Below are 11,559 nucleotides of genomic sequence, written 5' to 3' on the forward strand. Positions count from 1 at the left end.
TTCCAACCATATAGCAATGAATGAAGTAGTTCAAATTTCGCAATGAACATTAAAGATGAAGCTAAGAACATATGTGTTCATACGAAACAGCGGAGCGTGTCTCTCTCCCAAACAAAGAATGCTAGGATCCGATTTATTCAAACAAAAACAAAAATAAAAACAAACAAACGCTCCAAGTAAAGCACATAAGATGTGACGGAATAAAAATATAGTTTCACTAGAGGAACCTGATAAGTTGTCGATGAAGAAGGGATGCCTTGGGCATCCCCAAGCTTAGACGCTTGAGTCTTCTTAAAATATGCAGGGATGAACCACGGGGGCATCCCCAAGCTTTGACTTTTCACTCTTCTTGATCATATCGTATCATCCTCCTCTCTTGATCCTTGAAAACTTCCTCCACACCAAACTCAAAACAACTCATTAGAGGGTTAGTGCATAATTAAAATTTACATGTTCAGAGGTGACATAATCATTCTTAACACTTCTGGACATTGCACAAAGCTACTGAACATTAATGGGACAAAGAAATTCATCCATCATAGCAAAAGAGGCAATGCGAAATAAAAGGCAGAATCTGTCAAAACAGAACAGTCTGTAAAGACGGATTTTATTGAGGCACCAGACTTGCTCAAATGAAAATGCCCAAATTTAATGAAAGTTGCGTACATATCTGAGGATCACGCATGTAAATTGGCATATTTTTCTGAGCTACCTACAGAGAGGCAGGTCGAAATTCGTGACAGCAAAGAAATCTGTTTCTGCGCAGTAATCCAAATCTAGTATGAACCTTACTATCAAAGACTTTACTTGGCACAACAATGCAATAAAATAAAGATAAGGAGAGGTTGCTACAGTAGTAAACAACTTCCAAGACTCAAATATAAAATAAAGTGCAGAAGTAAAATGAAGACATGGGTTATCTCCCAAGAAGTGCTTTCTTTATAGCCATTAAGATGGGCTCAGTAATTTTAATGATGCACTCACAAGAAATAAGAGTTGAAGCAAAAGAGAGCATCAAAAAGCAAGTATGAAACAAATTTAAGCCTAACCCACTTCCTATGGAAAGGAATCTTGTACACAAATAAATTCATGAAGAACAAAGTGACAAGCATAGGAAGATAAAACACAAGTAAGTTCAAAATTTTCAGCATATAGAGGGGAAACTTAATATTAGTAAGATGCATATAACCATGTTTCCCTCTCTCATAATAACTTTCAGTGGCATCATGAACAAACTCAAAAATAAAACTATCACATAAAGCATTCTTATTCACATGCATAAAAGTATCATTTCTCTCCTCATAAGCATAGTCATTCTTATTAATTGTAGTGGGAGCAAATTCAACAAGGTAGCTATCATTATCACCATAATCATTAAATATAAGAGGCATAGTATAATCATAATTATTTTTCTCCTCAATAGTAGGTGGATGATAGTCATCATTGTAATCATCATATATAGGAGGTAAAGTATCATCAAAGTAAATTTTCTCCTCCATGCTTGGGGGACTAAAAATATCATGCTCATCAAAACCAGCTTCCCCAAGCTTAGAATTTTCCATAGCATTAGCAATAATGGTGTTCAAAGCATTCATACTAATAACATTGGCATTATCATGCATATAAAGTTCCATAGGTTTTTTAATTTTCTCTTCAAACACCTCATGTCCTAACTCAAGATAAATACTATAAAGATCTCTAATATTCTTGTTGTTTTCTATTAAGCCTAACTAGTGAAATCACACAACTTAGTGTTCTCAGGAGTATTCATTTTAACAGTAGTAAATAAAGCAAACTAAATAAAGTAAATGCAAGTAAATAATTTTTTTGTGTTTTTGATATAGAGAACAAGACAGTAAATAAAGTAAAGCTAGCAACTAATTTTTTGTGTTTTTAATATAAGAAGCAAACAAAGCAGTAAATAAAATAAAGCAAGACAAAAACAAAGTAAAGAGATTGGAAGTGGAGACTCCCCTTGCAGCGTGTCTTCATCTCCCCGGCAACGGCGCCAGAAAGTTAGCTTGATGACGCGTAAAGCACACGCCCGTTGGGAACCCCAAGTGGAAGGTGTGATGCGTACAGCAACAAGTTTCCCTCAGTAAGAAACCAAGGTTTATCGAACCAGTAGGAGTCAAGAAGCACGTTGAAGGTTGATGGCGGCGGGATGTAGTGCGGCGCAACACCGGGGATTCCGGCGCCAACGTGGAACCTGCACAACACAACCAAAGTACTTTGCCCCAACGAAACAGATGAGGTTGTCAATCTCACCGGCTTGCTGTAACAAAGGATTAGATGTATAGTGTGGATGATGATTGTTTGCGAAAAACAAGTAGAACAATTGCAGCGAGTTTGTATTTCAGATGTAAAGAATAGGACCGGGGTCCACGAGTTCACTAGAGGTGTCTCTCCCATAAGATAAATAGCATGTTGGGTGAACAAATTACAGTCGGGCAATTGACAAATAGAGAGGGCATGACCATGCACATACATGATATGATAAGTATAGTGAGATTTAATTGGGCATTACGACAAAGTACATAGACCGCTATCCAGACATGCATCTATGCCTAAAAAGTCCACCTTCAGGTTATCATCCGAACCCCTTCCAGTATTAAGTTGCAAACAACGGACAATTGCATTAAGTATGGTGCGTAATGTAATCAATAACTACATCCTCGGACATAGCATCAATGTTTTATCCCTAGTGGCAACAACACATCCACAACCTTAGAACTTTCCGTCACTTGTCCCAGATTTAATGGAGGCATGAACCCACTATCGAGCATAAATACTCCCTCTTGGAGTTAAGAGTAAAAACTTGGCCAGAGCCTCTACTAATAACGGAGAGCATGCAAGATCATAAACAACACATAGGTAATAGATTGATAATCAACATAACATAGTATTCTCTATCCATCGGATCCCGACAAACACAACATCTAGCATTACAGATAGATGATCTTGATCATGTTAGGCAGCTCACAAGATCCGACAATGAAGCACATGAGGAGAAGACGACCATCTAGCTACTGCTATGGACCCATAGTCCAGGGGTGAACTACTCACTCATCACTCCGGAGGCGACCATGGCGGTGAAGAGTCCTCCGGGAGATGATTCCCCTCTCCGGCGAGGGTGCCGGAGGCGATCTCCTGAATCCCCCGAGATGGGATTGGCGGCGGCGGCGTCTCCGGAAGGTTTTCCGTATCATGGCTCTCGATGCTCGGGGGTTTCGCGACGAAGACTATATGTAGGCGGAAGGGCAGCCTCGGAGGGGTCACGGGGGCCCCACACGCTAGGGCCGTGCGGGCCCCCCTGGGCCGCGCCGCCCTAGTGTGGCGGCGCCCCGTGGCCCCACTTCGTCTTCTCTTCGGTCTTCTGGAAGCTTCGTGGCAAAATATGCCCCTGGACGTTGATTTCGTCCAATTCCGAGAATATTTCCTTACTAGGATTTCTGAAACCAAAAACAGCAGAAAACAACAACTGGCTCTTCGGCATCTCGTTAATAGGTTAGTGCTGGAAAATGCATAAATATGACATAAAGTATGCATAAAACATGTAGATATCATCAATAATGTGGCATGGAACATAAGAAATTATCGATACGTCGGAGACGTATCAAGAACCTCATTTAATAAGAGATACCTTAGGAAGCCAAACCTTGATCATTATAAATTGTGTAATGATCGTAAACCCTAAGAACTTGAGGTAAAGATATTAAGAACAAGTTGATCATGCCTAATCCATGATCATGCTCTTAAGGTATGTGAGGATAAGTTAAACCCTACTAGGATAAGTAGATCCCATCCCCACATGAAATTATAGGGAGATCACTAGTAATCAAATCCAGGCTTATATCTCAACCTTAACTTGTGAATCACTTGGTGATCATAAGTAATCCTACCACATCTATATTTAATTCATTCCTCAATTAAGGACATATAAGAAAACATTGGAGTTAAACTTTATACTTTATATGATGAAAACCATTCATAATTCTAACCAAAGTTAACTATAAAAAGAACCATAGCTACTTTAGTTACTTAAATAATAGATTAAGGATATAAAATAAGTCTATTGGCATAAGATAGAATCAATTCTCAGATCATTAGTAATTAAAGGAGAACAACAACAATTAAGCAAGTAACCATATTACCTTGGTTAGGGAAGATCAAACCTTAGCTAAGGCAATATGATGTCACCTTATCTCTACAACCAAGAAGTATATCTAAACCCTAGTTTATGTATCACTATGGTGATCAAAATATAAACCTAGGCCATAATTGAGATTCAAACCAATTACCATCAGGTTGATACCAATAGAACCCTAGTATGGCACATTAATAAAATCTTAAGCTTCAATTATTGAACCTAATACATTGGAGCTCACATAAAATCATGTGCAATTGACCGATTCCTCAAATATGAAGCCAAGTCATAATAATAACTTCCAAAACAATTGGAAGAGGAATAACCAACTCTAATTACTCAAAAGGGAGTTATATCATAAATGAAAAAGGAAATTAAAACTAATACCTTAATTCTTGCCTAATTAAAAATTGTAGCAAGGCCACATATATATATATATATTAATGTTTATTCAAGAACAATGCAGTAACATAATGATTTTCTTATTATTCCTCATGAAATTGCAGTTATCAAACACCTGCAAAATAGAAAAGGATTCAAATTTGAATTTAAAATAGAATGCAAATTAGAAAAGGAAAACAGAAAATAAAAACAAAAATGGAAAAAGAAAAGAGAGGAGAAAATCTCACCTGGACCTCCTCTGGCCGCAGCAGCCCACCAACACAGCCCACCAAGCAGCCCATCAGCACCAAGCCAGCACAGCCCAACCTAGCCTAGTACCTCTTCGTTGAAAAATCAACGAGAGGAGCTCGTCCTCATCCCTTCCTCCCACATGGAGGCCAGCGAGACGCCGTGGCCACCTTCCCCTCGGCGCTGGCAGCCTCTCCTCGACCGACGGCGTGACGAGGCGCGCCCTGGCACCATATAAAAGCCCTAGAACGAGCCCTAGCTCGCTTTCTTCTCCCTCTGCTCAAATTCCCCAATTTCCGAAACCCTAGCTCGCTCCGGCCATCTTCATCGCCGCCGGTAGAAACCTCCCCGAGCCAAGCCGTAACCACCATCGGCACCGCCATGCTCGACTTGCTCCGCTTGCAAAAGGAATCGAGCCATGGTGATCCGTAGCGCCGTCGTCAACCTCAACTCTCCGACGGCCGGCGACAACCAATCCAGCGAACCAGGCCATCTCCGACCACGCCGTCAAGCGCGTCATGCTCCTGGTGAGCTGCTGATCTCCCTAGCATGCTCGCCGAGTTCAATTGCACGCCGTAGCTCCACCGCGTCGATTAGCCCGTGATCACTGCCGCAGTACCTCGCCGTCGAGCTTGCTCCGGCGACCATATAGGGGCGGCGCTGGTACCGTTATGCTCACGGTGAAGTGCTCATTCGATTGATGTGAGAATTCCGTCCGCCCGAGCCCAGGAACGGTGGCGCCGTCACCGGCAACCCACCGGCAGTGAGCTCCCAGGCCACGTTCTCTATTTTGACCAGTCCACGCCGATGTGGCGTCTGACGTGGACCTCTGGCCCACATGTCATTGCCTCTGCGGGTAGGTTTAGCCGGGTGTATTTAGTCATTTCGTCTGAATTCAAATCCAATAAATACTGAAACTTTACAAATGTTTAGAAAATTCAATTTAAGTCATAAAAATGTAAATAAGATATTAAAATTCTTAGAAAAGAAACTCTATCCAATAAAAATATAAAATGAAAATTTTATTTTTAATAAAAATTCAATTATTTAATACTTGTTATTTAAGCCTTTTAATTTTAATTCTAAATGCTATAAAAATTCAATAATTAGAAAAACTTTATAAATTAAATAAAAACCAGTAAATAAATAAAGAAAACATTAAAACTAATTTTATTTATTTGTTAATTTGATAAATCCTTATTAGAAAGATTTAAACCCTGATTAATAATTACCCTAAATTATTAATTGTTCAAAAATAACAAAGTGGCAAATTCAATATTATTTTTATTTGCAAAGCTATTAATAACTTCATCCATAATGAAGTTATTTTTATTTGCAAAGCTATTAATAACTTCATCCATAATGAAGTTATTAATCCAAGAACTAATTGACAATTAGGAAACCCTAAGTTCCATATTGAATTGAGAACACAAACCCATAATTTTATGTGGGATACTAAAACCCTAATACCATTAGGAACCCTAGCTCCATTAATCCCTATGAACCCTAAATTGTTCTAAACCTAAACCCTAGGTTATACCATGTGATCATCCTACTTTCTTTTGAATCATAGAACCATATAGAACCTAGATACCTATCATGTCCACATAAAATGTAGAAGACCTATCACTAATATATGGGTATCCCATGTGTTCATCTTCATCGGACCTAGATAATCAAGTAGGATCAACCAAGTGTAAACCCTAGATCCTATTACCAAAGCCATCATCCTTATTTATCCCTATTTAGCATCACACCATTGTGATGAACTCTATATAGAAACCATGCTTAATATTTGGCATCAATTGCCATACACCCTAAACCCTAATAGTGTAACATGTTTATAAGCGACCTTATTTAGGAACCAATTATTCTTTACTTGATGAATTCAAAAGTAAAACCTAGGCAACCTCAACCTTAATTGTAATACTTCTTATTACTTAAGAAGTATGTTCTTCAAAAGTTATTCTTTTGAAGAAAATAAGGAATCATAATCAATCCTGCCTAATAGTACCTATAGCCAATAACCAGCTATCACCAGCAAGGTATACCAACCTTGATAGCAACTATTTATAATAAATTGCTCAAGATGCTTAGGCCTAACTCAACCCTACAAGTTCTAGCTATTGATGAATCCAACCTGGTTGGGATCCATCAAATCCTTACCCTAGAAACTAATTGGAACCCATAGTAAACCATAGAACTCCACAACCATAATTATCATACTTGTTATTCATTAAAGAACATGTTCTTCAAAAGTTATTCTTTTGAATTATATAATAAGTAATCATCAACCATGCACTATAGGACTTAAAATTGACAACTACTTTTTACTTATTATACAACTATTATCCCTTGGTGTGTATGATTGTTACTATGCATTTTACCACTTTCTTATAATTCTAAAACAACACAACCCTGAATAAGAACCTTGTTTGTGACTCACTCTAAAAGTGCAACAAACCCTGAACCAATCATTACCACTCACTAATCCTAAATCATCGGGGTTAGGTCACGCTTAGAGCGAATGCATTCCATACTTATGCATTATTGCATCCTTGCCAATCTTTTAAACATCGTCCTTACCGGACGAAGATGCTATTTCAGAATTTGGAGTTATTGCGTATCGAAGACCTTGTCTGCATAATATTGCAGTCAAGAAAGGCAAGTTCATCACTTGCTCATGTCATTTGAGTATTTTTACCAAATTACTTGCAAAGTACTATGTTTATCACTATTGCATAAAAAGCAAAACCACTATTTTCATAACTATGAATATGACTATGTGGTGGGCAATGGAACCATGGATTTTGTTGATATGGTGGAGGTTCCATTGCAAGGGTTTATATCCATCTAGGATTAAACAACAAATGTCGTCCAATGATTCTTGTGCCGTAATACCCGTGTTAACCATAAGATCCGGAGTGGGACGGAGTAGTCAAAAGTGTTTCCACCTCTCGTTCATCAACGGACGCGCTTTACTCTAGTACACTTGTAATCCAAGGGGGCAAGCGGTGAGGCTGGGGAGTCCTAAGTCCCCACGGCATTGTCCGTAGTACACTTGTCGCCCGAAGGAGCAAGCGGTGAGGCTGGGGAGTCCTAAGTCCCCACGGTATTGCGGTCTATGAGGGGTTGCAACGACCGGCGAAGGTATCAGGCCGTCGTGCCTGGTATTAGTCGAGGTCGGATGGTATCCTTTGGATACGCTGACCGGCGAGGACCCAAGGTCAGAATTGCAACAAAGGGTGGGTGTTCGAGGTAGCGGAGGAACATGATTGGCTAGACCTTATACCGGGCCTCACACCAAAGGAAGTGTGGACGAGCACGCGGCTCGGTTGGCACCAAGGTTAAGATCTCTTATGGGTAAAGCAACACACCTCTGCAGAGTGTAATGAATCATGACCTGTCACTCCCTTTTCCGGGATATGGAACTGCGAACGCTGCCGAAAAGGAACTCCATGAAGTTCTAGTAAACCGGTGAAGGCTGACGGACATAGTTCTTCTGAATAAAAGCAACCTTTTGAAGAAATGGTTATGAAAACCTGCATTGGTATTAGACTTTCTGGTCTAATGCTATAGCTAGTGCATTAAACACCTCTTCCCTATAATGAACTTGTTGAGTACGCTCGTACTCATCCCACTCTTAAATCCCCATCTTAGATATGGAGGCATCGAAGGAGAATCTACAGTGCAACTCGAAGGCCGAGGAGTCAACAACTACTTCACGAGACAGGACCCTATCAGAGGAGTCAGATACCACATCCAACAAGGAGAAAACCTAGTTTAGTCATATAAGGAACTAGTTTCCTAAACCTAGCTCCTAGTTAGCTAGAATCTATTCTTAGCCTCTATAGCTAGTTAAATACTCTACAAATAGAGTTCGTGATAAGACTATACTACGAGTCGTTCTTCTGGAGTTTATTTGCAGTGTTACCTCATTGTAAAGTAGGAGGCTGTGTGGATCTTTTGTAAAGAGTCAGTATTGTAATTCTATAGACATGCCTTGGACCCGCATATGTTTCTGTTGTACCACTCTGAGCGATATAATACTAGTGGAACGGTGTTTCATTGGTGTTATATCAGACTTGCATACTACACCATGCAGTGGTATGCCGGGTCACCACAGTTGGTATCAGAGCAAATGCTTTGAACCTAGGATTAAAACCCTTTAAAGGAGACCTATAGGATTGGTAGTGTCCATAGGAAGTTGTCTTAGGTGAACCAAATATTTTTATGACTTGAGATGGATATTCACTTGAGAATAATCCTGACACACTTGAGTCAACATTTCTTACCTATCTCTCCTAAGTGAAGTTAGTTATCTAATCCCAAGTATGTAGCACACCATTGAAGTCCTTAAACAATAGATGAGTAGACCCCAGTTGGTATACAATACATGGTAGTCCAAAGAGAGGATACAACCATAAGGAAGATATCCTATTGGAAGATGTGTACCAACACATGTTATGGTTAAATAAGAGTTATTCAGACCTGTAATAGGAACGATAGCAAGTGATAAAGATAAGTATATTAGGAAGATATCCTACGAGAAGGTGTATACCAAGACAAGTAATGAGTAAGTAAAACTTGTCTGAATTTGTGAAAACAATAGATACTAAGTAATAAGTATAAGCTATATGAGATAGTATAGACCATGATGAGTCAATCATGGAAGGTAAGGAAGAGTGATAGGAATAAAATATGTCTACATGATAGAGTTACTAATCATATATGATTCACTTGAGAATCGTTATGTGATGGATTAGTACATCATAAACTTAGGAGGAGAACAATAAGAAGACGGTTGTTCAACAATAGTGCAAGAATTGTGTTCCAAATCCATGGGAAGTATGCCAAGCACATCATGACCATATAATTATGGTAGAAACACTTGGAAGTATTGGAGCTATATTCCAATAGTTATGTGTTTAGAGTAGCCATGTTAGAATCTAGTGATACCATGTGAGGTAGTCCTCAACAAAATAGAAGTTAAGTTAATACTTCCAAAGGAAATTAGGTTAACCTTAACCATCCCAAACCACTTTGTTTCAAGTTTATCTCCTTGCAAATGTGCAATTACGATAAATGTTGAGACAAATAGTAGAAATCCACATATCCGTGCTAAGTATCACGATATAAACCCTATATTATGTGGTGTTATATACTACACATCTCAGCCTGATGTTTGGAGATGTCTTACTCAACAATCATATTCAGGCTTATGATGGTGTGTATTATAAGCACAAAGCTGAATCTTCTTGGATTTTATTGGATTTTCATTGTTTGACTAGATCCATACATGAAGTTTGACTTTGATATGCAAGTGCATGTTGCAATATCAAGTTCCTACTTGATGTTATAGATCTAGAGGGTAATAGTATTCGTGTGAGAAAGTGACGAATTCTGAAGAATTTGAAGACAAGATGAAGGTTCATCAGAGAAAGGAAGCAAAGTTGTGGGAAGTAACCACAATACTGTGAAGGAAGTGCCCATTAAAATTCATGCTTTACCTCAACAGAGGAGTACTTTAGTACATAAGAAGCATGAAGGTGAGAAATATGATGATTATGGAGAAGTCGAAGTAGAACCATAGTCATTATGGAAAAGGGAATGCATGGGAAATCACTTTGGATACTATATTCATAGTGGTTTTCTTGCAAAATAAACCTTGAAGGAAGGAAGATGACATATGAAACCATAACAGATATAAGAAGACCACAGTTGGTATCAGAAAACCACAGTTGGTATAGGATCAATACTGCGAGATTAAGTAGAAGATGTCCCGACCAATTGGTCAAAACCTATAATAGAGTACATTTTTAGATAACAAATAGCCACAATTGGTATCGAATAGTCCTTAATTGGATTATTCGTACCAATAAGTTGTGAACAAATAAAATTTTGCCAGCCAAATAATTATGACCTATAAAACATTCAGTCGAAGGATTCATGTTGGATGTCCACAAATTGAGTGGATACACCACAAACATTCTTCGCGAGACCTTAGAAGAGTACAACCCATAAACTAGACCTAGACCAATATTCTCACCATAAGTCCAATGGTTGGAAGAAAAAGAGTTGAAGACCATAAGAAAACTCCAAGGGGTAGAGTAAAGATTGAGTTGGATGTACAATGACTCAATACTTTGAGCAAGATAGAAGAAGAAGGTCTGAATTGAGATGAAGTTCGATCTTATTTTCATAAGATAGTTGAACATTACTTTCATAAGGATATCAGACCAGAAGCCGAGATTTATACCTCGAGGAAGTAAGAAGTGGACTATAACTTGAGAAAGTGAGTAGTATTTACTCAGAAATACTAAAGCTCAAGTAAGTCCAGCATAAAGAAGTTGGACGAAGGAAATACAATAGGCTCAACACAGCTCAAGATGGCCAAAGACTGAAGAAGATTGACCATACCAAAATCTGATACTATTTGAAAGATTCCTTTCATGGAACCTAAATAACCCAAAATAGTTATAGGTATCAACTATAAACCATGATTGGATAGACTAAATGAGTCTAATCTATTCTTCAGGAAACAAACCATCAATACCACTCCATGCTAAGTGATGTCTACGTTCCCCCTCCTTTCCTGTAGACAGTGTTGGGCCTCCAAGAGCAGAGGTTTGTAGAACAGCAGCAAGTTTTCCCTTAAGTGGATCACCCAAGGTTTATCGAACTCAGGGAGGAAGAGGTCAAAGATATCCCTCTCATGCAACCCTGCAACCACAAAGCAAGAAGTCTCTTGTGTCCCCAACACACCAAATAGGTGTACTAGT

The sequence above is a fragment of the Lolium rigidum genome, chromosome 3, assembly GCF_022539505.1.
Source record: "Lolium rigidum isolate FL_2022 chromosome 3, APGP_CSIRO_Lrig_0.1, whole genome shotgun sequence".
In the NCBI taxonomy this organism is placed as follows: Eukaryota; Viridiplantae; Streptophyta; class Magnoliopsida; order Poales; family Poaceae; genus Lolium; species Lolium rigidum.